Raw genomic sequence first — 27,627 nt, forward strand, 5'->3', positions numbered from 1 at the left:
TGTGGCTCCTGTGTCAAAGAATATACAGGGAGAGGAAAAGGGCTTCTGTCAGGGGTGTGGTGGAGCAGAGAATAATAAGAGGAGTTATTCCTCATTAGAGCTCATCATTTTAACAACACAACATGTTACTTGACTTGATTCATCTAACATCTGTGAAATTGGTTTGACAACAGACACTAAAGGCAGCTGTCGGCTTTGAGATCCTCGCTTTCGTGCAGGAATATATCATATAAAGCCAAATTCACCTTTCAGACCATTAGTACAAGTCTAGTAAAAACTCTTATACTGTAACTAGGGATGGAAATCGTTAAGAATTTAGTGATTCTGTTCCATTTCCCTAACAAAACTTAAAAGTTATTTTAAGGAATAAATATTAATGAAAAGAAATGCAATTCCATTGACAAATGATGAGATAATTTCAATAATAAATACGTGTCTAATGTAATTTCATTAATAAAGATAATTTTAATAATAACTTAAATAAAACAATTCTTACAGTATACCGTTCAAAAGTATGGGGTCAGTACGATTTTGAGGGCCAGATTTGCTAACAGTTTGTGCCAGCAAAAACCCACTTTCGGCGTTAAAAAACTACTGACCTTATTGCATATGCATTTGTAGGAGTTTTCCTTTCGGACACAAAATGTATGAGTGGAGAATATTTAAATGAATCATGCAAGTGCTGCATCCCAATTCACCTACTTATACTATTCCCTAAAAGTATGTACTGTTTTGTGAAGAAAAAGTACATACTTTTGAATGTGTAGCAGAATAATAGGCAAGTTTTGGGACATATTACTACGTCATAATTATGTCTAACGGACCGCTCTGTCGCTTAGTTACGTGCATCCTGTCACCATATTAACTACCCTGTCAATCATCTTGTCACAGTTAAAATAGTCCACATTCAATTTAATGTCGTGGGTCTTTCATGCGGAGACTCTCCTCATGTGTTTGCATAATGATGCCTTTAAAGGTTAATGACCAAACATATCTTTATAAAAGTCCAAAATTCTATTGCAAATGAAATATAATTTTGATAACATTGCATAAATATATTTTTGTCATGTAAGATACTGATTATTAATCATTCAAACCCCTTTATCTAAACCTCTCTACTTAACCGCCGGTCTCGTACATCCGGCATTTTTGTATTTATTTATTTTTTACGTTTTATTCCATTTACGTTTTAATTGTGTTCGTAGTTCTAACTGAATCCTTGTCCAGCATACAATGAGTTGTGGGCAATATTAGAGTGGCCACGGATCTGTACCGTAAAAAGAATATCATCCAGGTATCTTTGGAATACTTCAATATACCAAAATGCTACGATTTGGGACACACTAATTCTAATTTTGAATACTATTTAGGATGTGAATTGGGACGTAGCAAAAGTTATTTACTAAGTTTTGCGCTCGTCAATTTACTGGTATTTGCACCATTATTTACTGGCCAAAAAAAGCATGTTTTAAACCAGACACTAATTTGCGCTGCTCTTGGTAGATTGCGTTGGTCATTATGGAAATTATCTGGCTGCATCTGTGTTCTTTAGTTTGCGAGTCATCAGTAGATCACGCGCAGAACTTTCCACTCCCATTGGCACTTTTATGGGATTGTTGTCACGGGTGGTTGAAGTAGACGAGGAAGTAGGATCCATTTGCATTTCTTTATTTATACAAACTCAAACTCAGAACCAGCATACAACATTAAGGACTGACAAAGACTGAACTAGACACACAGGCCTAAATACAAGGGCAAACAAGATAAACAAGATAACAAATAAGAAATACCTGGGAAGACTAATAAACATAACGGGGAACTGCTAAACATGAAACAAGACAGAAACACAGACTAGACTTATGACAATTGTGCCTTCACGTTAATTTGCCACGTATAGTAAATCTGGCTCTAATACTTTTATTTAGCAAGTATGTATTAAATTGATCAAAACTGACAATAAGGTTTAAAAGTTGTTTAAAATGAATGCTACTCTTTTGAACATTCTATTCATAATAGAATCCTTAAAAAGTGTCATAGTTTCTAAAAACGTATAAAGTAACCGTTTTCAACATTGATAATAGGGGCTTTAGGCAACAGCTGATGATGGAATGGCAACGGCCACTGGAAGTAAACAGTTAACTGCCGTAGTCAAAGAACGTAAAAAATCACTAAGCAACAATAAAGAGGATGGCTTAATGGATCATTTAATCATTTAACAAATTTTCATTTATCATTTTAAATCCTTTAAAAAGAGAGAAGGGTTTAAGAAAGAGAAGGGTTGCTTTTGGCATTAAATGTTATACAGATCCAATTAAAATGGCACATAACCATAAAATATTTACTTATTTAAAAAATTACTTATCTAAAAAAAAGTTGCATAAAAAACAATTAAATACACAAAACATAAAAAAAATGATCTGTCATGTATTAACAGTTAATGTCACGCATGCATCATAGACCGCCTGAATGCCATTGCCGTTACATTAGCAGCTGTTATTTTAAATTACCATAATATTTCACAATATTAGTTTTTATTATATTTTTAATCAAATAAATGCAGCCTTGGTAAGAAGAGACTTCCTTCAAAATCTTACAAAAAACTTACCAACCCCAAGTCTTTACCAACTTTTGAAATGGTGGTGTATTTCAGTAATTTTTATAAAATATCTCTGACAAAACACATAATGTGTATCTTTAACTACATGTAGTCATATCAACAAAACGTCCTGGATGCGTATGCAACCCACTGTTCCCTGAAGGAGGGAACGGAGAACGTAGTCTTACGACGACTGAATGGGGACCAACCTTTTAAAGTGCCTAGACAAAAGCCTCCTGTTGCCCCTGCTCTTTTCAGGCGGGGAAGGACAGGGCTTAGGCCGGAAAAGTCACTGCTGTTCCACAGGACCACTGGGAAAGCGATTCCTGACATGGAAGGAAGGGACGCTGCGGAAGCCAAAAATACCCGAAGGGAAAAGTGGAGAATACACAAATGAACTGGGCGAAGACCGGGCAGTACAACATATGGAAGTCACTGGGGTGGCTCCAGCCGAAGAAGGGGGGAGACTCAGCTGACAGTGACAGGAGAGACTCTGCCGAGGGAAGACACAGGCTCGCCATAGGGGGCCGTCCCGTGGAAGAATACAGATTTGGGATCACCGTAGGGATCGCAACATATGGACCCAGCCTAACACAGGTTCCACACTGCTTACGAGTGGTAGGCCTAACACCAGACGTTCCGCCACGTCTGATGTCAGAGGGGAACGGAAAAACTCAACAGGGTTCGGAAAGGGAAACTCACTGGAGTAGAAATGGTGCACGTATCCAATCCATAGGAGGGGAACGGCGCAGCAAGTCGACACTTTAAACCGGGCTCAAGGTGAAACTGGCTTCATGAAAAGGGAGACCACGGGAAGCAGCGGTTCAAGTAAGGGTGTCGGCCAGCCCCCAACTCTAGAATATCTGTCAGCGAAGCACCTTGTCAACACCTAGGAGGGTGGCACACACTCATTTAGAGGAGCTCACCACGTAATTGGAAAGGTACATCTCGGAATTTTCATTAAGATGAAGGCAGACATCATTCAGTGGGCCAACCTCGCTTGGAAACTGCCTTCCCTCTCTGCGGTCTCTGCAGTGCAGCTGCACCAGAGATAAGGCCCAAGAGGATAAAGAGGGGCAGAAGGATTTCACCTTTGCTCCCTCAGGAACCTGACGATCAGGACGTGCTTTCCATGCTTCTGCATCATGATGTGCGTTTAATGGAAAAAGAGGCAACATCATTTTGAGGGTGGAGGAAAACAGCCTACTCCAACCCATCTTGCAGGAAAGAGAGCACTGAAATGACCGAACGCTCTCAGGATCTCCTCACGGAGAGAAGACTCACCAACAAGTAGGTTCTACTTCTATTAAGCGTAAGCACACTACCTCTTTTCAGGGGGTGCTCGCAGAAGTGATGGTAACTACCACATATTCCTGTGATAGTCACCTGAACCTCTGTGTCTAGTGTAGGACCGGCCCGAAATCTCCAGGGGTCAGAACGCGGGTGCCATCGTGCCCCGTCCCTGAAAATATGTTCAGGGGAAGTCAGGAAGGCCGTCGAGGGGAGCTAAGTCTGGTTGGGCCAATAAGGGGCAAATATCAAGACCTGCTCCTGTAAATTAGTCTCATGTAAATTACATTTAGCCAAGGCTGCAAAGCCAACTCCGTGTTACAAGTATGTTAGACCTATCACTTCTGCCACTAAAGATTGCTTTATCAATAATCTTCCTAATCAGTTTCATCGTCTCAGCATCCCAGATAGCTTAGAAGAACTTGATATTGCAAATGAAACTTTTAACTCTCTCCTTTCCAGCACTTTAGACACAGTTGCTCCATTGCGCTTAAAGAAGATTAAAGAAAATAGTCCAACGCCGTGGTACAACGAGCACACCCGGGCCCTTAAGAGAGCAGCCAGAAAAATGGAGCGCAACTGGAAGAAAACAAAACTAGAGGTATTTCGGATTTCATGGAAGGAGAGCTCGATTGCTTACAGAGAGGCTGTAAAAGCTGCTAGATCTGCTTATTTTTCAACCCTATTAAAAGAAAATACACATAATCCAAGGTATTTATTTGAAAAAGTGGCTACACTAACAAAAAAGAAAGCTTCAAGCCCAGAAGTTTCCAAGAAACACAGCAGTAATGACTTTATGAACTTCTTCACTTATAAGATTGATAATATTAGGGACAAAATTATAACTATGCAACCGTCTACTACAGCATCGCATCAGGGAGTGCATTATAGTCTCCCTGAGGTAAAATTTGATTCATTTGTTGCCATAGGAGAGGAAGAATTTTGCAAACTCGTTAATTCATCTAAATCGACAACATGTATGTTAGACCCTATACCGACTAAACTACTGAAAGAGATGCTTCCAGAAGTCATAGATCCTCTTCTTAACATCATTAATTCGTCTTTGTCTCTAGGATACGTACCAAAAACTTTTAAGCTGGCTATGTTTAAACCGCTTGTTAAAAAAACGCAACTTGATCCTACAGAATTAGTCAATTACAGGCCGATCTCAAATCTACCTTTTCTGTCAAAGATACTAGAAAAGGCAGTATCCTCACAACTCTGTTCCTTTCTTGAAAGAAATGGTATCTGCGAGGATTTCCAGTCAGGATTTAGACCGCACCATAGCACTGAGACAGCTCTCATTAGAGTCACAAATAGGGGTGGGAATTGGCAAAAATGTGACGATTCGATAGTATTGCGATATTTGGGCCATGTTTCAATATTATTGCGATTCTCAATATATTGCGATACTGGAAGTATTGCGATTCGATTCTGCGATATTGCGATTCACGTCCCCCATATTATTCAAAGGCATTACAAAAAATTAGGAAAATAAGACCGCTCACCTCACTTTAAATGTCACATTTAATTCTGTAAACATTATCTTCTACACATTAACTGAAGTGCAAAAACTGAAAAACTTCTTCTTGAACATTCGGGACACATTGCAACACTGGTTTCATCACTTGCCCACCGCGGCACCGCAACAAAAACTAAAAAAAAGTTTAAAGCGTTAAAAATGTTTAACGCAATTACGCAGTATCCGTTAAATCCTGCCTGTATTACACACACACACACACACACACACACACGACCCACAGAAAAGACGCGCGTCAGTATCAAGTTCTCTTTCGGGCTTGAACAAACCATAACACACACAAATTATGCCAAAATGTCAGTTTTGTCGAGTGTTCTCATAAGAGCAATCTTGAATTATTTAAATAAACGTAGAGATTTGTGAGAAAATGGGACGCGTGTCAGATCGCGTCTCTGTCCCACATTGCACTGCATTAACGAATGTACAGCTTATGTACGCTCAACGCCTGTCGCTTACTCGTTTTCATTCACTCCTTCAAGTGAACAGTATTAGTGGACTAACGTTAACTTAGGGAATAGGCCTAACTTAGTGAATGAGGGTTTAGAGGGCGATTTCAACCCATGTTCTCAAGCAGTGAAAAATAGAGGACAATGACAACGCGCTGACAGACAAGACCGAGCAGGTAATATTTAATATGAAACAAACAAAACTCACTGAGCTCCCAGCACATAACTTAAAATTATTTAAATACAATAGAGTAACATAAAGCAGACATAATAGAGTAACATAAACCTGAGAATAATCATAAAACCGAAATTTACCCACACTTTCGATTTGAAAGATGCGGAGCGTCGTGTACAACCGTAATACTGAAGCCATTTTCATTTGAATTTGCTGTCGAATGTATGACAACAAAGCACCGCAACAAGCACCACCTTGTGGATGTAATACGCAAATGTAAATGATCAGAGTAAACTCTGAGAAAACCGGAAAGTAAAACAGATAATTTTATAATTAAATATCGCAATACTTTGCGCTACTGTATCGATATAATTGCGTGCGCAAAATATCGCGATACTGAACAGAATCGATTTTTTCCCCCACCACTAGTCACAAATGATTTGCTCTTATCATCCGATCGTGGTTGTATCTCTCTATTAGTGTTACTTGATCTTAGTGCTGCATTTGACACCATTGACCACAACATTCTCTTAAATAGACTAGAAAACTATGTTGGCATTAGTGGAATTGCATTAGCATGGTTTAAATCATATTTATCTGACCGCTATCAGTTTGTAGCAGTAAATGAAGAGATGTCTTATCGATCACAAGTTCAGTATGGCGTACCACAAGGCTCAGTACTAGGACCGCTGCTGTTCACTCTGTACATGCTACCTTTAGTAGATATCATTAGGAAACATGGAATTAGCTTTCACTGTTATGCTGATGATACTCAGCTCTATATTTCTTCCAAACCTAACGAAACTCACCAATTCACAAAATTATCGGAATGCATAGTTGATATCAAAAATTGGATGACTACTAATTTCCTACTACTAAATTCTGAAAAAACAGAGATTCTAATTATTGGACAAAAAACTTCCACACGTAATAACCTAGAATACCGTCTAACACTTGATGGCTGCTCTGTTAAGTCTTCGTCGTCAGTTAGGAACCTGGGTGTGCTCTTTGATACCAATCTTTCATTTGAAAGTCACGTGTCTAGTGTCTGTAAAACCGCATTTTTCCATCTTAAAAATATATCTAAATTACGTCATATGCTCTCATTGACAAATGCGGAACAACTAGTTCATGCGTTCATGACATCAAGGCTAGATTATTGTAATGCTCTACTGGGTGGTTGCCCTGCACGCTTAATAAACAAACTACAGCTAGTTCAAAACGCAGCCGCTAGAGTTCTTACCAGAACCAGAAAGTACGACCATATTAGCCCGGTTCTGTCATCACTGCATTGGCTCCCTATTAAACATCGTGTAAATTTTAAAATATTGCTGATTACTTACAAAGCACTAAATGGTTTAGCTCCCCAGTACTTGAGCGAGCTCTTAACGCATTATAGTCCTTCACGTCTATTGCGATCTCAAAGTTCACCTAGAATATCTAAATTGACTGCTGGCGGTAGATCCTTTTCCTATTTAGCACCAAAACTTTGGAACAATCTTCCTAATATTCTCCGGGAAGCAGACACAGTCTGTCAGTTCAAAGCTAGACTAAAAACACATCTCTTTGACCTAGCATTCACATAACACTCTATAGACTTCTATAATTCAATATTAGGCTGCTTAGATTAGGTCAGCCGGAACTGGGAACACTTCCCTTAAATCCTGATGTACTCGTTAGATCATAAGAAGAATGGCGTCTACGCTAATTTTAGTGTCTTTGTTTATCCCGAGGTTTTCCCGCAGCCTGCCGGATCCAGGCCGTTTCCAGATCTGACGAAGGACTTTCGCCTGGACCTGATGACAATGCAGTGCTGAAGTGCCAACTAGCCTCTCCCTATGGAGGATCCCTATACCACTCTACAGATAAAGCGTTGTGGAATTTTTCGGTTCGCGTACCTACCCAAAGTGATAAGATAAAATAAAATTCTGCATCAAAATTTATAGACAAGACAAGTAGTTTGTTTAGGCATGGTTTGTAAGGAATTACAAACCTGCGCACATATATTCAAACGCACATAACTATAGAATCAATTCTTAATGCGCGTGTGAACGCCATCAGCGTCTATCACAGGTTCACGTTTAAAGTCTGTTTAGAGAGAACGGTGTCGTCTTAGCGGCCCCCAATTTAATAACAAATGATCATTTAGACGGAAGTGAATCAATCAAAACTAACTTTAGCTGGAAAAAAACATTTTTCAAGAACCACTATAAAACCAAACCAATCTCTGTTACCTTAATTTTTTTGTTTATCTCTGAAAAGCTGCTTTGAAACAATCTACATTGTTAAAAGCGCTATATAAATGAGGATGACTTGACTTGACTTGACTCCCTCCTGACCTGGCACAATAGGTGCAAGCGACAGGAGCAAAAAAGACAGGAGCACTGCTCAACACTACGCGTGAAGATCACTGAGCTACAGGAGCATTCCTGCTCAACACTTGAGTGTGATGAAATCACTGAGCTTCAGGAGCATTTTTGCTCAACACCTGGGTGCGATGAACTTCACTGAGGTTCAGGAGCATTTCTGCTCAACACCTGAGTGTAATAAAATTCACTGAGCTACAGGAGCATTTCTGCTCAACACGTGAGTGTGATGAAATCACTGAACTTGAACAGGCACCAGGTGACAATGAATCGCATAATCGCTTTTTAGAAGGCTCACTGGGGAATGCATTTCTGCTGGCCCCCGGGGGCAGCTGAGAGCCAGTGTCTGTCCAAGGGTTGTCTGCTCGGACCGAATCTACGCAACTGGCAAGGGGACGAATCCGGAGAGGCAACAGAATAACTGTGCGGCCCCAGAGTGGTTTTGACCCAGCTGGACCGCCAGGAGATGGAGTCTCCACTCACCCTGTTCACAACTGTCGTGAGGCTCATTGGCGGCACGATTGAGTAGGCTAGGAAAATAGTGGAAAGAAGCGTCCTCAGAGGCTTCTGACTCCAAGGAGGAGGTGACGGGTGACTTACGACATGCAAGGGAAGCTTACGCAATGGTTGTAATGTCAACAAGCACACCAACTGAAATATTTCAGGTCTTTTATTGTTTTAATACTGATGATTTTGGCATACAGCTCATGAAAATCCAAAATTCCTATCTCAAAAGATTTGCATATCATGAAAAGAGTCTCTAAACGAGCTATTAACCTAATCATCTGAATCAACTAATTAACTCTTAACACCTGCAAAAGATTCCTGAGGCTTTTAAAAACTCCCAGCCTGTTTCATTACTCAAAACCGCATTCATGGGTAAGACTGCCGACCTGACTGCTGTCCAGAAGGCCATCATTGATACCCTCAAGCAAGAGGGTAAGACACAGAAAGAAATTTCTGAACAAATAGGCTGTTCCCAGAGTGCTGTATCAAGGCACCTCAGTGGGAAGTCTGTGGGAAGGAAAAAGTGTGGCAAAAAACGCTGCACAACGAGAAGAGGTGACCGGACCCTGAGGAAGATTGTGGAGAAGGACCGATTCCAGACCTTGGGGGACCTGCGGAACCAGTGGACTGAGTCTGGAGTAGAAACATCCAGAGCCACCGTGGACAGGCGTGTGCAGGAAATGGGCTACAGGTGCCGCATTCCCCAGGTCAAGCCACTTTTGAACCAGAAACAGCGGCAGAAGCGCCTGACCTGGGCTACAGAGAAGCAGCACTGGACTGTTGCTCAGTGGTCCAAAGTACTTTTTTCGGATGAAAGCAAATTTTGCATGTCATTGGGAAATCAAGGTGCCAGAGTCTGGAGGAAGACTGGGGAGAAGGAAATGCCAAAATGCCTGAAGTCCAGTGTCAAGTACCCACAGTCAGTGATGGTCTGGGGTGCCATGTCAGCTGCTGGTGTTGGTCCACTGTGTTTAAACAAGGGCAGGGTCAATGCAGCTAGCTATCAGGAGATTTTGGAGCACTTCATGCTTCCATCTGCTGAAAAGCTTTATGGAGATGAAGATTTCATTTTTCAGCACGACCTGGCACCTGCTCACAGTGCCAAAACCACTGGTAAATGGTTTAATGACTATGGTATTACTGTGCTCAATTGGCCTGCCAACTCTCCTGACCTGAACCCAATAGAGAATCTTTGGGATATTGTGAAGAGAAAGTTGAGAGACGCAAGACCCAACACTCTGGATGAGCTTAAGGCCGCTATCGAAGCATCCTGGGCCTCCATAACACCTCAGCAGTGCCACAGGCTGATTGCCTCCATGCCACGCCGCATTGAAGCAGTCATTTCTGCAAAAGGATTCCCGACCAAGTATTGATAGCATAACTGAACATAATTATTTGAAGGTTGACTTTTTTTGTATTAAAAACACTTTTTTTATTGGTCGTATGAAATATGCTAATTTTTTGAGATAGGAATTTTGGGTTCCCTTTCGTTGTCACTCCGAGTTACGTCGGATGACGACGAATGGGGTTTCGCTTAGAAAGCCTATCAACTTCGAGTATTACAAAACGAGCCAATGGCAAAGAAATGCCATGGGTCTGCGGAATTTGCATGGCGTAACTCCGCCCCACCTCGTGGGTATAAAAGGAGGAAGCCGGCAGCAAGCAGATATGTTTTCGCTTCGGAGCCAAGTGTATTCTTCTCTCCACAAGCCATCTCTGAATTGTCAGCTTTACAAACGAGTACCTCGAGTGTTGGTGTGACGGCGATCTACGGCGAGAGCGTGCTTCCTGCTGATCTGTTGCAGTGGTCTGCCAGTCGGTGCGTTTCTCCCCGGGTGCTTCAACACTTGAGTTTTCTCTCACTAAAAGAGCTTACACGTGGCACGTCTTTTTAAAGATGTCTCGCCCGTGTACTTCTGGTTGCGGCAGATTGGTATCGGACTCTGATGGGCACGAGCGTTGCATAGTATGTTTGGGCATTGATCATGCTAGAGCAGCGCTCGTGGATGACTCATGTTCTCTCTGTGGGAACATGACCATCGCGTCATTACGGTCGAGACTCCGTGAACTCGCAAGAGTGAGAGTCCCCTCATCCACCCCCCGTCCTGCGGCTGGTGGCCAGGGTGATCTGAGGGTTACGGTCTGGAACAAGGCGCCGACTATGTGTCCGCGACCCCAGCCCCCCTCTTCAATGACGGTGCCCGCTAGTGAACTGCTGATTCCCGCGGGTCTACCTTCTGGTGGCCCGCGGGCTTCAGTTGAAGCTACAGAGGAAGATGCCATGTCTGTTGCAGCATCACTAGGCGGGTTTGACTCTTCTGGAAGTGAGGGCTCGTCACAGCTGCCACCTTCCGGTGTGCATACGGCTGTGCTCGAGTCTGATCCGGAGATGACGGCCATGCTTTCCCGGGCAGCCGCGAGCATCGGACTTGAGTGGAGGCCTCCACCCTGTCCTGAGCGCTCGCGGCTGGACGATTGGTTTTTGGGTAAGGCCGCCGACCCTCGTCCTCGGCAAACCCCAATACCTTTCTTCCCGGATGTGCATGATGAGATCTCGAAGTCCTGGAAGACCCCCCTGTCTTCTCGGGACCGCTCGCTGGTCTCATCCGCCTTTCCTCCCCTCGATGAGGCAGCTGCCCGTGGGTACACTGGGCTTCCCCCGGTTGAACGCTCTGTTGCCATGCAACTATGTCCTCAGAGTGCTTCTTCTCGGGGCGAGCCTAAGCACCCATCCAAAGCCTGTAGATTTTCGTCGACCCTGGTGGCGAAGTCTTACAGAGCGGCGGGACAGGCGGCTGCTTCACTGCATGCTATGGCCACTCTGCAGGTCTACCAGGCCCAGATGCTCAGAGACATGCACGAGGGTAGGACAAACCCAGGGCTCTTTGATGAGCTGCGCGCCGCGACCGACCTTGCTCTCCGGGCGACGAAGGTTACCGCGCGCTCCCTGGGTTTGGTGATGTCCACAGCTGTGGTCCAGGAGCGACATCTGTGGCTGAACCTGGCTGACATGCGGGACGCTGAGCGGACCCGTCTGCTTAACGCCCCCTTGTCCCAGGCCGGCCTCTTCGGCGGTGCAGTTGAAGACTTTGCCCAACAGTTTTCAACTGCCCAGAAACAGACCGAGGCCATCAAACACATTCTGCCCCGCCGGCCCGCTGCTGCCTCCACCTTGCCGGCCGGGCAGACGCCTCGACCTGTTTCCCGCCGAGGGCGCCCTCCTGCGGCTCCCGCCCCTCCCGCCCGGACCACGCAGCAGCCTCCACCCAGGGCCGGTCGCGGAGGAAGCCGTAAGAAGGCGCCACAGCCCTCTCCTGCCCCGCCCCCCGCTAAACGCCGGGCCAAGCGGCGCTCCTGAGACGGGCTGCTCAGGGATGATGATTGTTTCTCAGGAGGTGGTAGCAGGACCACTCCTTCCCCCGGTGGAGGGCCGGGGGAGAATCTTTTGTTCTCCACTCCCCGCTGCTCACCCACGGGTGGGCAGCACCCTAATGTGGTTAAAGACAGAAACAATCCCCTCTTCCCTGAGCTCACAGAGTTCTCGGGCGACACAGAGCGCCGCCCACAAGCCGTGCTCTCCTCGCCCCCCTCTGTCCCAGAGGCGGTTGACACGGCGTGCCGTCCACGGACCGCTTCGCCCCTGTCCCCCTCTGTCGCCAGACCCCTGGCAGAGCAGGCCCCCGCGGGACGACCAGCCTGGTCCTCCCCTGGCCCCCTCTGCCAGGGTGCGGTTGCTAACTGTGCCCCCTCTCCGGGCCGCTATGCCGTCCACTTCTGGGCCAGTTACTCCGCCTCGCTGCCCCTCCGGGGGGACGCCTGTGGCTCGCATGATCCCGTTGGTTCAGTTCCTGGGAGCCTGGCTAGAGCTTCCCCGTCTGTCCCACTGGATCGCGCGTACCGTCAGGCTCGGCTATGCGATTCAGTTCGCACGGTCTCCTCCCCGCTTCAGGGGAGTCCGCTCCACTTTGGTCGGTGGCAATGCCCCTATCATGAGAGCAGAGATTGCCACCCTGCTGGCGAAGGGTGCAATCGAGACTGTCCCTCCAGCCGAGATGAGGTCCGGCTTCTACAGCCCCTACTTCATTGTCCCCAAGAAAACCGGTGGGTTACGGCCAATCCTGGACTTGCGCGTGCTGAACCGCTCCCTTCACCGGATGCCGTTCAAGATGCTCACCGCCAAACGCGTTTTCGAATGCATACGGCCCCAGGATTGGTTTGCAGCGATCGACCTGAAGGACGCCTACTTTCATGTCTCCATTCTTCCTCGACACAGACCGTTCCTCCGGTTTGCTTTCGAGGGGCAGGCATACCAGTACGCGGTTCTCCCTTTCGGGCTAGCCCTGTCTCCTCGCATCTTCACGAAGGTCGTCGAGGCGGCCCTTGTTCCCCTTCGAGAGCAAGGGGTTCGCATCCTGAGTTATATCGACGACTGGCTGATCCTAGCTCACTCTCGAGATCAGGTTTGCGAACACAGGGACCTAGTGCTCCGGCACCTAGCCCGTCTGGGCCTTCGGGTCAACTGGGAGAAGAGCAAACTTTGCCCCGTGCAGAGGATCTCTTTTCTCGGTATGGACATCGACTCGGTCGCCATGTCCGCGCAGCTTACGAGCGAGCGCGCGCAGTCACTGCTGACTTGCCTAAGACAATTCGAGGGCAAGAGTGCGGTTCCACTGAAACTTTTTCAGAGGCTCCTGGGGCATATGGCATCTGCAGCCGCGGTCACGCCGCTCATATGCTTCATATGAGACCGCTTCAGCTTTGGCTTCGCGACCGAGTCCCGAGGTGGGCATGGCAACACGGCACGTTCCGAGTACCAGTTACTCCGACCTGCCGTCAGTTCTTCACCCCGTGGTCGAACCTCGATTTTCTCAGGGCCGGTGTCCCCCTGGCTCGAGCTTCCCGGCATGTTGTTGTCTCAACAGATGCCTCCACCACGGGCTGGGGCGCCATGTGCAATGGACATGCTGCTGCGGGCTCCTGGACAGGACCCCAGCGGCTGTGGCATGTCAATTGCCTCGAGTTGTTGGCAGTACGCCTTGCCCTGCACCGCTTCCGGGCGTTGCTCAGGGGTCAACACGTACTAGTCCGCTCAGACAATACCGCCACTGTAGCGTACATCAACCATCAAGGTGGTCTACGCTCCCGCCGTATGTCACAACTCGCTCGCCACCTCCTCCTATGGAGTCAGAAGCATCTGAGGTCGCTTCGAGCCATCTTCATTCCCGGAGCGCTGAACTGTGCAGCCGACGAGCTCTCACGGCTTCAGCCCCTCCCTGGAGAATGGCGACTCCATCCCCAGTCGGTTCAGCTGATTTGGGACCAGTTCGGGGACGCGCAGATAGATCTGTTTGCCTCTCACGACTCGACCCATTGCGCCCAGTTCTATTCCCTGACCGAGGGCACGCTCGGCACGGATGCTCTGGCGCACAGCTGGCCGCAGGGCCGCAAGTATGCGTTTCCCCCAGTGAGCCTTCTTGCGCACACTTTGCGCAAGGTCAGGGAGGACGAGGAGCAGGTCATTCTGGTTGCCCCTTACTGGCCCAACCGGACCTGGTTCCCCGAACTAGTACTCCTCGCGACAGCACCTCCCTGGCCGATCCCTCTGAGGAAGAACCTTCTTTCTCAGGGACGGGGCACCCTATGGCACCCTCGTCCCGATCTTTGGAACCTCCACGTGTGGCTCCTGGATGGGACGAGGCAGGTTTGAGTACCCTACCACCAGCGGTGGTGGCTACCATCACTTCCGCTAGAGCGTCGTCCACGAGACACGTCTATGCGTTGAAGTGGAACCTCTTCGTCAACTGGTGCTCTTCTCTCCGAGAAGACCCCCGGAGATGCTCGATCAGTGTTTTGCTTTCCTTCCTTCAACAGGGGCTGGAGCGAAGGCTGTCTCCCTCCACCCTGAAGGTCTATGTTGCCGCCATTGCCGCACATCATGACCTCATCGAAGGTAAGTCGGTGGGGAAGCACGACCTGATCATCAGGTTCCTGAGAGGAGCGAGGAGACTGAATCCTCCTCGTCCTCCTCTCGTTCCCTCTTGGGACCTCTCAGTGGTTCTAACTGCCCTGAAGAGTGCTCCCTTTGAGCCCCTGCAATCAGTTGAGCTTAAGTTCCTGTCTATGAAGACAGCGCTCCTGGTTGCACTGGCCTCCATCAAGAGGGTTGGGGACCTGCACGCATTCTCCGTTGACGAAGCGTGCCTGGAATTTGGGCCGGCTTACTCTCACGTGATCCTGAGACCCCGGCCTGGATATGTGCCCAAGGTTCCTACCACTCCCTTCCGGGACCAGGTGGTGAACCTGCAAGCGCTGCCCTCGGAGGAGGCAGACCCAGCCTTGGCACTGCTCTGTCCAGTACGCGCTCTCCGCGCCTATGTAGACAGAACGCAGTGTTTCAGGACCTCAGACCAGCTCTTTGTCTGTTATGGTGGGAAGCTGAAGGGAAAGGCTCTCTCCAAGCAAAGGTTGTCTCACTGGATAGTGGACACCATTGCCTTGGCTTACCAGCAGCAAGGTCGACCGTGCCCCCTTGGTGTGACTGCCCACTCCACCCGGAGTGTGGCGTCCTCTTGGGCTCTAGCGCATGGCGCCTCGCTAACAGACATCTGCAGAGCTGCAGGCTGGGCGACACCTAACACATTCGCCAGATTCTATAATCTCCGAGTGGAGCCTGTGTCCTCTCGTGTACTCGCTTCAACCAGCTAGTACCGGACCCGCTCAGGTGTCTTCGCTTGCTCGCCATTCCACTCCACGGACTGGATACGTGCGATATTTTTCTCAGGTGAGCTTCTCCGAAAGCCCTGAGCTCCTCCAGCACTCCTGACGTCGGCGCCAGTGTCTATTGCCTGTGCGTCGGCTAGGTGCCTCCCGTGTGCATGGTCCCTCCTCTGAGCGACCCCCACATGTGTATTTCCACTGTAGCCTCTCTGAGCGTGTGTCTTTCCCTTGGCAAGCCACCTTGCCACCCCTGGGGTTGAAATATTCCACCTGCGGCTGGACACCCCAGTGTTTCCCATATGCTTCCTTCGGGTCATATGTGTATTCTCTAAGTCCCCCCCCTCCGGGCTGGCATTAATTGCATACTTCCCCTAGCTTGGGATATGCTTCCCAGTGTACCTTGGTATTCCTGTGTTATATGGAGTCCTTTGTCCAGGCTGACAGGGATCTCGATTTACGCAGGGCACTGGAAGACAGCTGAGAAGGTGGCGTGATTAGACTGGTAACCCCATTCGTCGTCATCCGACGTAACTCGGAGTGACAACGAAAGGGAACGTCTACGGTTACGTATGTAACCCTCGTTCCCTGAGTAGGGAACGGAGACGTTACGTCTGCCTGCCACTTTCCGCTGTACCGCGGGGATCGCCTGAGCTCAGTCTTGGCTCCTCAGCGAAGAAACATATCTGCTTGCTGCCGGCTTCCTCCTTTTATACCCACGAGGTGGGGCGGAGTTACGCCATGCAAATTCCGCAGACCCATGGCATTTCTTTGCCATTGGCTCGTTTTGTAATACTCGAAGTTGATAGGCTTTCTAAGCGAAACCCCATTCGTCGTCATCCGACGTAACGTCTCCGTTCCCTACTCAGGGAACGAGGGTTACATACGTAACCGTAGACGTTTTCATGAGTTGTATGCCAAAATCATCAGTATTAAAACAATAAAAGACCTGAAATATTTCAGTTGGTGTGCAATGAATCTAAAATATATGAAAGTTTAATTGTTATCATTACATTATGGAAAATAATGAACTTTATCACAATATGCTAATTTTTTTAGAAGGACCTGTATATATTAGGGCCTGGTATTGTTAGGAATTTCACAATTCCATTCGATTTCGATTCTTGAGGCTTCGATTCGATTCGATTTCGATTCTATTCGATATTGATTTATTAGCCTCGATATCGATTCAATAATTAGTAAATACACAAGTAATTAAGCACCTGAGTATATTTTTAAATAATGTGTGCAGTATTACCAATGTTTAAGAACAAATTGAACCCAGCATGTTTCCTGTCATGGTTTATTTAGCAGAACAAACTGCACAGTATTGTACATGTGTTGAATACAAACCCCAACTGTAACAAACAGGTGCTTTATTAACACCTCTAAAGTGAATGTAACTGTAATAGAAAGTATATTTCTTTCTTCCTATACATTCAAGTTATAAAAGAAATGTAAACAGAAACCCAAAATGTGAATACTCATAAAAAAAATGTGCTTCGTGAGGCACACGCGCGCACATTTGCACATTTGCATTTCCTCTCTGTCGTGCACGCGCTACGCGGTTTGGAGCTCGCGAGCTCTAGATTTCGGGAGATTTGAACTAATTTGCGGACATCAGGGAGCCGCTATCAATATGCGGGAGACTCCCGAAGACTTATTGTTGTTCTTATTATCATTTAGGGGGCTTAGGAACAATTTTTTTGGGTAGCTTCAGCCCACCTAAAATAGGCCTAACGATGTCCCTGGTTGGTGGTGCAGGCTTGAACGGAGTGCAGCTGCTGCCGCGATCTTGCTGTTTAAAGTGCGTCTTGTACAACGCTGAACGCTCTTACTAGAGTGTTGCCCACAGCGCCGCCACTGGCCGGTTGGCTGAATCGATTAATAGGATTTGATGAATCGATATTGAATTGAGAAACAAATAATTGCAATGCATTGATGAATCGATATTTTTACCCTAATATATATATATATATATATATATATATATATATATATATATACATATACACATAAATATATAGCACAAACATGTGGTGCAACAATTGTGACCGTCAGAGAGGAAAAGGGAACGACCGCATCCAGAAACGCACAGGTGGAATGACATCTTGAAAAAGACGCAAACGCACCTGTGTTGCTCTTTCAGGAAATAGGACCCATCACAGTGCCGGAATGACCACGGCAACACTTAACAGTGAACTGAAACAGTGAAGCACTCACTTTTCCGCGCTCTAACCAGCCGTCAACACACACAAACATTTTGTCGAATTTGTTGCTGTTAAAACAGCAGTTGAGAGCACTCTTCAGAGATATCAAACGATCGGCTCCGAAGCGAAAGGCAACTAGTGCGTTCATCCACTTCCGTATTTATACCCGAGCCACGGGGGCGGAGTGTGTGATGCGAATCACGCACTCCAATTCCATTGGCTCGTTCAATAGTACTCGAAGAACATTGGCTCTCTGACGCGATCCCCATTCAGTCGACGTAAGACTACGTGTAGTGTAGTTAGTCATGGTTAAGTCTGTGTTTGATTCCCTAGAAAACAACTGCCTCATGCGAGTCAAATAAGAATTAATAAAATAAATTTGTATGATTATTTAAGCATTTAAGTTAGAACTAAATAAATATCCATTGATCCACCTATCTCCATTAATTGAATATGTCAGGAACGTGCCAGGCACTAGCTTTTTAAAACTAGAGTTTTAATAGAAATGTCTTGCCATATCAAAGTAGGCCCTATAAACAATTCAATATGAAAACTAAACTGTCTTACCACATAATCATCAAGAAATACCTCTGGATGAAACATCATGATTTTCCTTAGTCATTATCTGATTTATTCTGAAATGAAACTGAATTCATGCTGCGAGGTCTTGGAGTTTCACTGGCATGAAGATAACTCATCAAAATATAGTTATTTGAGCTAAAATGCAGCATCTTTGATAAGAATTGAGGTATGAAAGTACTATTTCAGTAACTTTCGCCTCACTACGTGAAAAAATCTGTGGTCCTTAATGAGGAGTCAACTTCCTGGCTGTTTCATGACACTAGGGATCCAGACCTGGGGCTTCCTCCGCGCCCAACAAACAGGCCAAATAAGCCAGCTGCCTCCTGTGATGAGCACCAGAACAGTGCACGCCGCTCAGACTTTCATGTCCAGCATTATTAGCAGTTATAAAACCTAAATCTTTCATCAAATCTGCAGACAGTCACTGCAGGGGTGTCTCGTTTACAGAAGGATTAAAATCAAACTTCTGCAGGACAAAAGTGTGTATTAATGTCTCCAATTTCACTCTAGCTCTCTTTCTTCTCCCAACTCTGGGTTTCCGCTGTCGTTTTTTTGTTCGTGTCTTGTTTTTTATTCGTGATCAGCAGATGTAATGCCGTGCTCATGCATATTCGATGGCATACAGAATTACGACATATTATTCAAATTAAGTTATTACGTGGTGCTATTTCAGTATAGTTTTGAATAGGTCATTATGTTGGGAAGACAGATGTCCAAAAAACAGATGTGATTAGAACTGATACAAGGTAAAGGATCTGACTGTCTTTAACGGTTGTGTCGGCAGTGCTAGTATCCTTTGTTTGACTGAGAAAGGCTCATCTAAAGTCAACACACTGCTTTTAGCACTTTCATTTTGCTAAAAACAACTAAATGTTTCTGAACTAAGTCCTGTTTTACACCACACAAATAACCAGTACATAAGTGTTACATCAGCATAACTTCAACAGCAGACTCGTGTTTCACATCTAATCGAACTGTGGCTCTATTGGGGGCTCTATCAAAATACACTAACTCTACTGTTCAAAAGTTTATGATCAGTAAGATGAAATTAAGAAATTAATACATTTATTCAGTAAGGATGCATTGAATTGCATCACAGGTGACAGTAAAATAAATAGTTGCAAAAAAAACAGTTACATTTAAATTAAATGCTTTTGAAAAATTATATTTATCAAAGAATCCTTGAAAGAAAATTTATCATGGTTTATACAAAAAATATTAAGCAGTTTTAATAATGTTTTCAACATTATTTAATAAGAAGAAATGTTGTAATGTTGTAACTGGAGTAATGACTGCTGAAAATTCAGCTTTGCCATTACAGGAATAAATTACATTCAAATAAAAAAACAGTTCCCTTTCAAGGGAACTCGAGCTGCGTTTGAGACGCGATGGGAACGCTCTGCGTGATTACGTCGTGAAGCACGTGTAAAATCAGTCCACTACGACATAGGTGACGTCATAGACCAGGAAACTATATAGCAGCCCTGAAATCAGACCGCGACAGCTTCTGTACCTTCAGCAAGCGCTCTCTGTATATCTGTCCTTGTCTATTTATTGTTGTCTGTCAAGGCCAATCTATCATTATTATGGCGAGCAAGCAAGATTATAGACGGTGTGTTGTTCCCTGCCCTCGTTATATTACGGGTGGGGACACACATCAGCTTTGTGTTGCTTGTTTGCGAGTGGAGCATGCCCAGTCACTCCTCGAGGGGGCTGATTGTGTGCATTGTATGAGTCTATCTATGAAGACGCTCCGCTCTCGCCGATCGTTCTTTGAGGAGAATGGTTCGGTTCGGTTCGCACTACCCGCGCGGGTCCCGCTGTTGCCTAGACACGGCGGCGACTCGCATTTTGGGGTTCGCAAACGGATCTGACAGCGTGGGTTGGGACGGGCTCCGCCCTATCTCAGCTTTCACTTGCAGATCCAGTGTGCTGTGATTTCCAGTTCCGAGGAATTGGTATCGTTAGTGTTTTGTTAAGAAAAAGTGAACAAAACAAATAAAAGTATTAAGAAAAAGGCAGATGTTTGATTTTTCAATAAATGGGCAGCTCATAACTCTGTTGAGTAAAGATGAGCTTTTTAAAGGAGGTTTTTCTAATGCTGTTGCTAGTTAAATATTTACTGGACAGCTGAACATTATGAGAGTGAAAATAAAAAGAGTTTATTAGATGAAATGTATCTAAAAAAACAGGAAAACTCTGTATCTCAGCCTCCTCGTCGGGGACTACTGGTTTTTCCCTATCTTCACACTGAGGTGTTGAGATCATGGAATAAACCGGTTTCTATTTTATATGTTTAATACCCAAACGTCTTAACTAGAGTAATGTTATGGGTATTAAGTATCATGGTATGACAGTGCCTTGGATTATAGAGACGCTTGCGAGCTTTCTCTCTCCCGAGTCGGCGTCATCATTTTTAACCCCGACGTTACCCACCAGCCATCTTTAATAATAAATAAATTTTATGAGGCAGTACTGGTGGGTAAAGTATTTAAGGACATAGATGAATGTGAGGATGTCAGCATCGACTCTATTCGAGAATATATTCGAGAATATATATATATATATATATATATATATATATATATGTTTATATGTATACGTTGTTCTGATATAAAAATAAAGAAAAAGAAAAAGAAAAATGTCTGTTCTTTTGGACGCTCCGCTTTCAAGAAAACTAAACCTTTCAGCGGCGTTCCAGAGGTTTCTTCCTCACCAATCTATGTTCCTTAAACTGGCATAGAGTGCAAAGAAGAAGACCTGATGCTGAGGCTATCAGGCTTCTAAGGGTGGTCCCCTCCGGGGTAGGGACGGTTTTGAGAAATCGTTTCTCCTCTGCGCCCTCTGGGGTGCGACTCTCTGAGGAGGGTCGCAGCGCTGCCAGTTCGGTTGTTCCCTGCCGGTTCGCCGTTCAGGGCACCGAGGTGTCAGCGTCCCCATACGATCCTCCGAGGAGGGTCGTAGAGCAGTCAGTTCGGTCTCCCTGCTGGTTCGCCGTATCAGGGTGCCGAGGTGCCTGCTTTTTCCTACGATCCTCCGAGGAGGGTCGTAGGAACTAAGCTGTTAGAGGTAGGCAAGATCTAAATAAAAAGAGGACTGTCGTCATCTCTAATAAAGCTTAGACAAGAAGTCCTGTCGAAAAAATAAAAGGAGGGACGGTTTTGAGAAATCGTTTCTCCTCGGCTCCCACTGGGGTGTGACTCTCTGAGGAGGGTTGCAGCGCTGCCAGTTCGGGTGTTCCCTGCCGTTCGCCGCTTCAGGGCGCCGAGGTGTCAGCGTCCCTGTGCAATCCTCCGAGGAGGGTTGTAGAACGGTCGGTTCGGTTGTTCCCTGCCGGTTCGCCGCTTCAGGGCACCGAAATGATTGTTCAAGCAAATCCAGAGGCCAGTCTCGAGAGACTGGTTCCCTTTATCTGAATTTCTGGCAGCGTGGAAACTTCTGCCAAATATTTCTCTATGGGTCCTGCACATAATAGAAAAGGGTTACAGCGGTTCTTGTCCGCCCAGATTTCAGGGGGTCCTCCCTACGGTAGTGGACTCACAGCAGGCTCTGGTTATGGAGCAGGAAGTGCTTACACTCAAACAGATTGTATCACAGATTCAGTCCGAGGACTTGTTTGTCACAATAGACTTGAAGGACGCGTACTTCCAAGTATCTATTCATCACAGGAAGTTCCTGAGGTTCGCTTTAAAAATGGGGGCGAAGCATACCAGTATCGGGTTCTTCCATTTGGCCTAGGTTTATCACCCCGCACCTTTACAAAATGTGTGGATGCAGCTCTGGCTCCTTTGAGATTCCAGGGCATTCGCGTATTGTATTATATCGACGATTGGTTGATCCTAGCTCAATTTGAGCATATGGCAGTTCGGCATCGAGATGTCGTTCTGTCTCATTTAAAGATGTTGGGGTTGCCACTCAACGCCAGAAGAGTGTGATCCTCTCAGCTCAGAGGACCACTTTTTGTCACATGTCTGTCCTGTCTTGTTATGCACATGGGTGTTTTGTTATTTTGAGCCATGTGCTCTTGTCATTGTTTAATCCCTCCCCCTTGTTATCTGATTATTGGTTTAATTGCTCCACCTGTCTGTCTCGTTACCCTCCTTTGTTTGCCTCCCTATTTAGTCTTCCTGTGTTTGCTGTCCTGTGCTCGTTCGTTGTATTTGTTACGTGTATTCGTCGTGTTGAGTTCTGTTCCTGCCCTGCCTTGTTTGTTCTGGATTAAGTTTGTACGTTGTAGTTTTCTTTTGTTTATTTTATGTTTTTGTCTTTATTAAATACTTCTTACTCTGCACTTGAATCCACGGATTTATTCCACACCACGCACCGTGACAGAACGAACGAGCCATTATGTGGATTCAGCGGAGCGAACTTGCAGAAAGGGAGAATGGGATTTCTCTTTTAAAATATTTCTCCCTCTGCGCTCAAAGGAATGAGGAGAGGAGGGCAGCAGAGTCTTCTCCACTGGTCTCTTCGGGAAGAGAATCATCGTCACTGGATCCGTCCAGTGTTGGTACTCCGTCGATGGTTTTAGCCAGCCCTGTCGATGGTTTTAGCCAGTCTGCGCATATCCGTCAGAAGGGACGGAGGAGGAGGAGGAGACCTGCGCCTGTCCATTCGGAGACTGTTCACGTCCCGTCTGCCCAGTCAGAGACTGTTCACGTCCCGTCTGCCCAGTCAGGTCTGCCCAGTCAGAGACTGTTCACGTCCCGTCTGCCCAGTCAGAGATTGTTCACGTCCCGTCTGCCCAGCGAGAGACTGTTCACGTCCCGTCTGCCCAGCGAGAGACTGTTCACGTCCCGTCTGCCCAGCGAGAGACTGTTCACGTCCCGTCTGCCCAGCGAGAGACTGTTCACGTCACGTCTGCCCAGCGAGAGACTGTTCACGTCACGTCTGCCCAGCGAGAGACTGTTCATGCCCCGTCTGCCCAGCGAGAGACTGTTCACGCCCCGTCTGCCCAGCGTGAGACTGAGCACGTCCAGTCTGCCCAGTCTGAGACTGAGCACGTCCAGTCTGCCCAGTCTGAAATAGATCCGGAAATGCCCATTTGTGTGGCCGCCAAGGCAGTTACGGACTATCTGGAGCGTCTGGCTCGGATCCTGGACATGCCTGTGTCTGCTGTTCCAGAGCCGGAGGCAGAGCCAGTGCCCGTTCCTGAGCCGGAGGCAGAGCCAGTGCCCGTTCCTGAGCCGGAGGCAGAGCCGGAGGCAGAGCCAGTGCCCGTTCCTGAGCCGGAGGCAGAGCCAGTGCCCGTTCCTGAGCGCCGGAGGCCGAGCCAGTGCCCGTTCCTGAGCCGGAGGCCGAGCCAGTGCCCGTTCCTGAGCCGGAGGCCGAGCCAGTGCCCGTTCCAGAGCAGGAGGCCGAGCCAGTGCCCGTTCCAGAGCCGGAGGCCGAGCCAGTGCCCGTTCCAGAGCCGGAGGCCGAGCCAGTGCCCGTTCCAGAGCCGGAGGCCGAGCCAGTGCCCGTTCCAGAGCTGGAGCCATTGTCTGTTCCAGAGCCAGTGCCTGTTCCAGCGCCAGAGCCAGTGTTTGTTTCTGTGTTTGTGTCTGTTCTTGTGGCTGTTACAGTTTTGTTGTCTGTTCCTGAGCCGGTGTCTGTTCCAGAGCCGGAGGCAGAGCCAGTGTCTGTTCCAGAGCCGGAGCCAATGTCTGTTCCAAAGCCAGTGCCTGTTCCAGTGCATGAGCCGGGGTCTGTTCATGAGCCGGTGTCTGTTGCTGTTCCTGTGCCATGGTCGCCCTCGCCCTGGTCGTCACCGCCCTGGCCGCCCGAGGGGTCTTCACCGCCCTGGCCGCCCGAGGGGTCTTCACCGCCCTGGCCGCCCGAGGGGTCTTCACCGCCCTGGCCGCCCGAGGGGTCTTCACCGCCCTGGCCGCCCGGGGGGTCTTCACCGCCCTGGCCACCCGAGGGATCTTCACCGCCCTGGCCGCCCGAGGGGTCGACTGCTTCGCCCTGGCCGCCCGATTGGTCGTCTGCTTCGCCGTGGCCGCCCGATGGGTCGTCTGCTTCGCCGTGGCCGCCCGACTGGTCGTCTGCTTCGCCCTGGCCGCCCGATGGACTGTCTGCTTCGCCCTGGCCGCCCGATGGACTGTCTGCTTCGCCCTGGCCCCCGGCTAAACCATCACCCCCTGTTTCTGTTCCCTTTCATGGACCTGGCCCCCCATCCCTCCCCCTGATCCTCCACCATTCCACCTCCCTCCTGAACTCTTGTGTTGTGTGTTTTGCCCTGGTGTGTCTCTCCTGTTTCCCCCCTGGCCTGACCCTCCTGTACCACCCGGGTCGGATGGAGCGTCTGGTAGCCGCTCCGTAGGGAGGGGGTTATGTCACATGTCTGTCCTGTCTTGTTATGCACATGGGTGTTTTGTTATTTTGAGCCATGTGCTCTTGTCATTGTTTAATCCCTCCCCCTTGTTATCTGATTATTGGTTTAATTGCTCCACCTGTCTGTCTCGTTACCCTCCTTTGTTTGCCTCCCTATTTAGTCTTCCTGTGTTTGCTGTCCTGTGCTCGTTCGTTGTATTTGTTACGTTTATTCGTCGTGTTGAATTCTGTTCCTGCCCTGCCTTGTTTGTTCTGGATTAAGTTTGTACGTTGTAGTTTTCTTTTGTTTATTTTATGTTTTTGTCTTTATTAAATACTTCTTACTCTGCACTTGAATCCACGGATTTATTCCACACCATGCACCGTGACACTTTTCTAGGTGTAATATGGGTTTATCTAGGCCAGTCACTCACTGTGAAACAGTTTCAGACTGTGGGTCTCATGTCAGCTGCGTTCAACGTAATTACTTTTGGCCTTCTGTACATGAGACCCCTGCAGTGGTGGCTCAGGACCAAGGGGTTTCTCCGAGGGGAAATCCGTTTTCACATGATCAAGGTCACGCGGCGATGCCTACGTGCCTCGGTCATGTGGAAGAACCTTGGTTCCTCGCCCAGGCCCAGTGTTGGGGGTTTCTTGTCGACGCATTATGCTATCGACGGATGCTTCCCTCACAAGTCGGAAGTGATCATGAGTGGTCGCTCGGCGGAGGGTCCGGACAACACACTGACGATCTCGTAAATCAGAGCAGATATCCTGTTGAGGCAGGGGCTGAGGCCCGGGGAATGGAGACTTCACCCCGTGGTGGTGGAGCTCCTATGGGAAATCTTTGGTCAAGCTCAGGTCGATCTTTTCGCTATGGTTTTCCCTCACATATCCAGCTCCTCTCGGACTGGACGCTATGGTGCAGGTGTGGCCGAGGCTGCACCTGTACACATTCCCCCCATTATCAATGCTCCCGGGAGTTCTGCTGGGGTGCGACTCTCTGAGGAGGGTCGCAGCGCTGCCAGTTCGGTTGTTCCCTGCCGGTTCGCCGCTTCAGGGCGCCGAGGTGTCAGCGTCCCCGTGCAATCCTCTGAGGAGGGTTGTAGAACGGTCAGTTCGGTTGTTCCCTGCCGGTTACCCGCTTCAGGGCGCCGAAATGATTGTTCAATCAAATCCAGAGGCCAGTCTCGAGAGACTGGTTCCCTTATCGGAATTTCTGGCAGCGTGGAAACTTCTGCCAAATATTTCTCTATGGGTCCTGCACATAATAGAAAAGGGTTAAACGGAGTTGTGGAAACGGTGGGCTTGGCCTCTGAGGGGGCCCAGCTCATAGAATCCGGTCTCTCGACTGAGGTCGTTGAGACCGTCCTTCAATCCAGAGCTCCTTCCACGAGAAAACTATGTACATTGAAATGGAAACTGTTCTCTACATGGCGTGGAGAACGTTTTTTAAATCTTGTTAACTGCCCGGTTGGTACAGTTCTCGATTTCCTCAAGACCGTTTCTCTGCTGGATTATCTCCCTCCACCTTAAAGGTGTTCGTAGCGGCTATATCTGCTTATCACCCCTCTCGGGGCTTCTTCTCTTGGGAGAGATCCTCTTATTATTTGTTTTCTCCGTGGTACATTGAGGCTCAGGCCTGCACTGCAATCTAGAGCACCGGCTTGGATTTGGCCATTGTACTTGAGCGTCTGGCCTTGGCTCCCTTCGAGCCCATCGAGGAGGTTTCAGAAAAATTCCTCACTCTAAATATTATATTTCTCCTTGCTATTTCGTCTATCAAGAGAATTGGTGATTTACATGCTCTGTCGGTTGCTCCTTCATGTCTGGAATTTGCACCTAGTATGGTGAAAGCATTCCTCTACCCTAGACCGGGTTATATTCCTAAGGTCCCACTAAATGTTGGGGGCCCAATAGTGCGGCCGGCCTTTTATCCTCCTCCCTTTAATACCCCAGATCAGGAACAGCTTAACCTGTTATGTCCAGTCCGGGCTTTAGATGCCTACATTCACCGAGCTTCTCTGTGGCGTAAATCTGAGCAATTGTTTGTTTGTTTTGGGTCACTCAAGAGAGGATGCCCTGCATCTAAACAGGTGATGAGTAAATGGATAGTCGAGGCTACTCATTGGCTTATGAAGCGGCGGGACAGCCTTCACCTATGGCTGTGCGGGCCCATTCTACTCGGAGTATGGCGGCCTCTATGGCTTTAATTTCGTGAGTTTCCCTTCTTGACGTGTGTAATGCGGCAGGATGGTCCTCTCCGCATACATTTGTCAGGTTTTATGACCTTGACCTCTCCACTCCTGGGGCGAGGTTGCTTGCTTCTTAGTGTGCGCAGGACTTCACACAGAACGGGCATTTGTCACTATGGCGTAGTGGGTATGGGGTTCCCATTGCGTCTCAAACGCAGCTCGAGTTCCCTTGAAAGGGAACGTCTCAGGTTACGTATGTAACCCTGGTTCCCTGATAGGGAACGAGACGCTGCGTTTGCCTGCCATACTTCCTGCATGCCCTGATCGACTTGCTTCAGGTTTTTCAGAAGCTGTCGCGGTCTGATTTCAGGGCTGCTATATAGTTTCCTGGTCTATGACGTCACCTATGTCGTAGTGGGCTTCCATTGGACTGATTTTACACGTGCTTCACGACGTAATCACGCAGAGCGTTCCCATCGCGTCTCAAACGCAGCGTCTCGTTCCCTATCAGGGAACCAGGGTTACATACGTAACCTGAGACGTTATTTTACATTCTGTATTTTAAGCTTTATTTTACATATGCAATAATATAACTGGTTTTACTTTATTTTTAAACAAATAAATGCAGCCTTGGTGAGTATTAGAGACTTATCAAAAATGTTAGACACCAAACTTTAGAAGTGTAGTGTATATCTAAATTTAAAATATACAC

The 27,627-nt window shown here is 47.4% G+C and overlaps 1 protein-coding gene across 1 annotated transcript in view; it reads right to left on the reverse strand.

Annotated features, from left to right (window-relative positions):
• Positions 1 to 27,627, reverse strand: part of dpydb (dihydropyrimidine dehydrogenase b) — a 202,947-nt gene that overhangs the window by 143,969 nt on the left and 31,351 nt on the right. The window lies entirely within an intron of this gene.

This window comes from Siphateles boraxobius, unplaced genomic scaffold (genome assembly GCF_051911475.1).
Source record: "Siphateles boraxobius isolate OS27281-9 unplaced genomic scaffold, OSU_SipBor_1 1, whole genome shotgun sequence".
Taxonomy (NCBI): domain Eukaryota; kingdom Metazoa; phylum Chordata; class Actinopteri; order Cypriniformes; family Leuciscidae; genus Siphateles; species Siphateles boraxobius.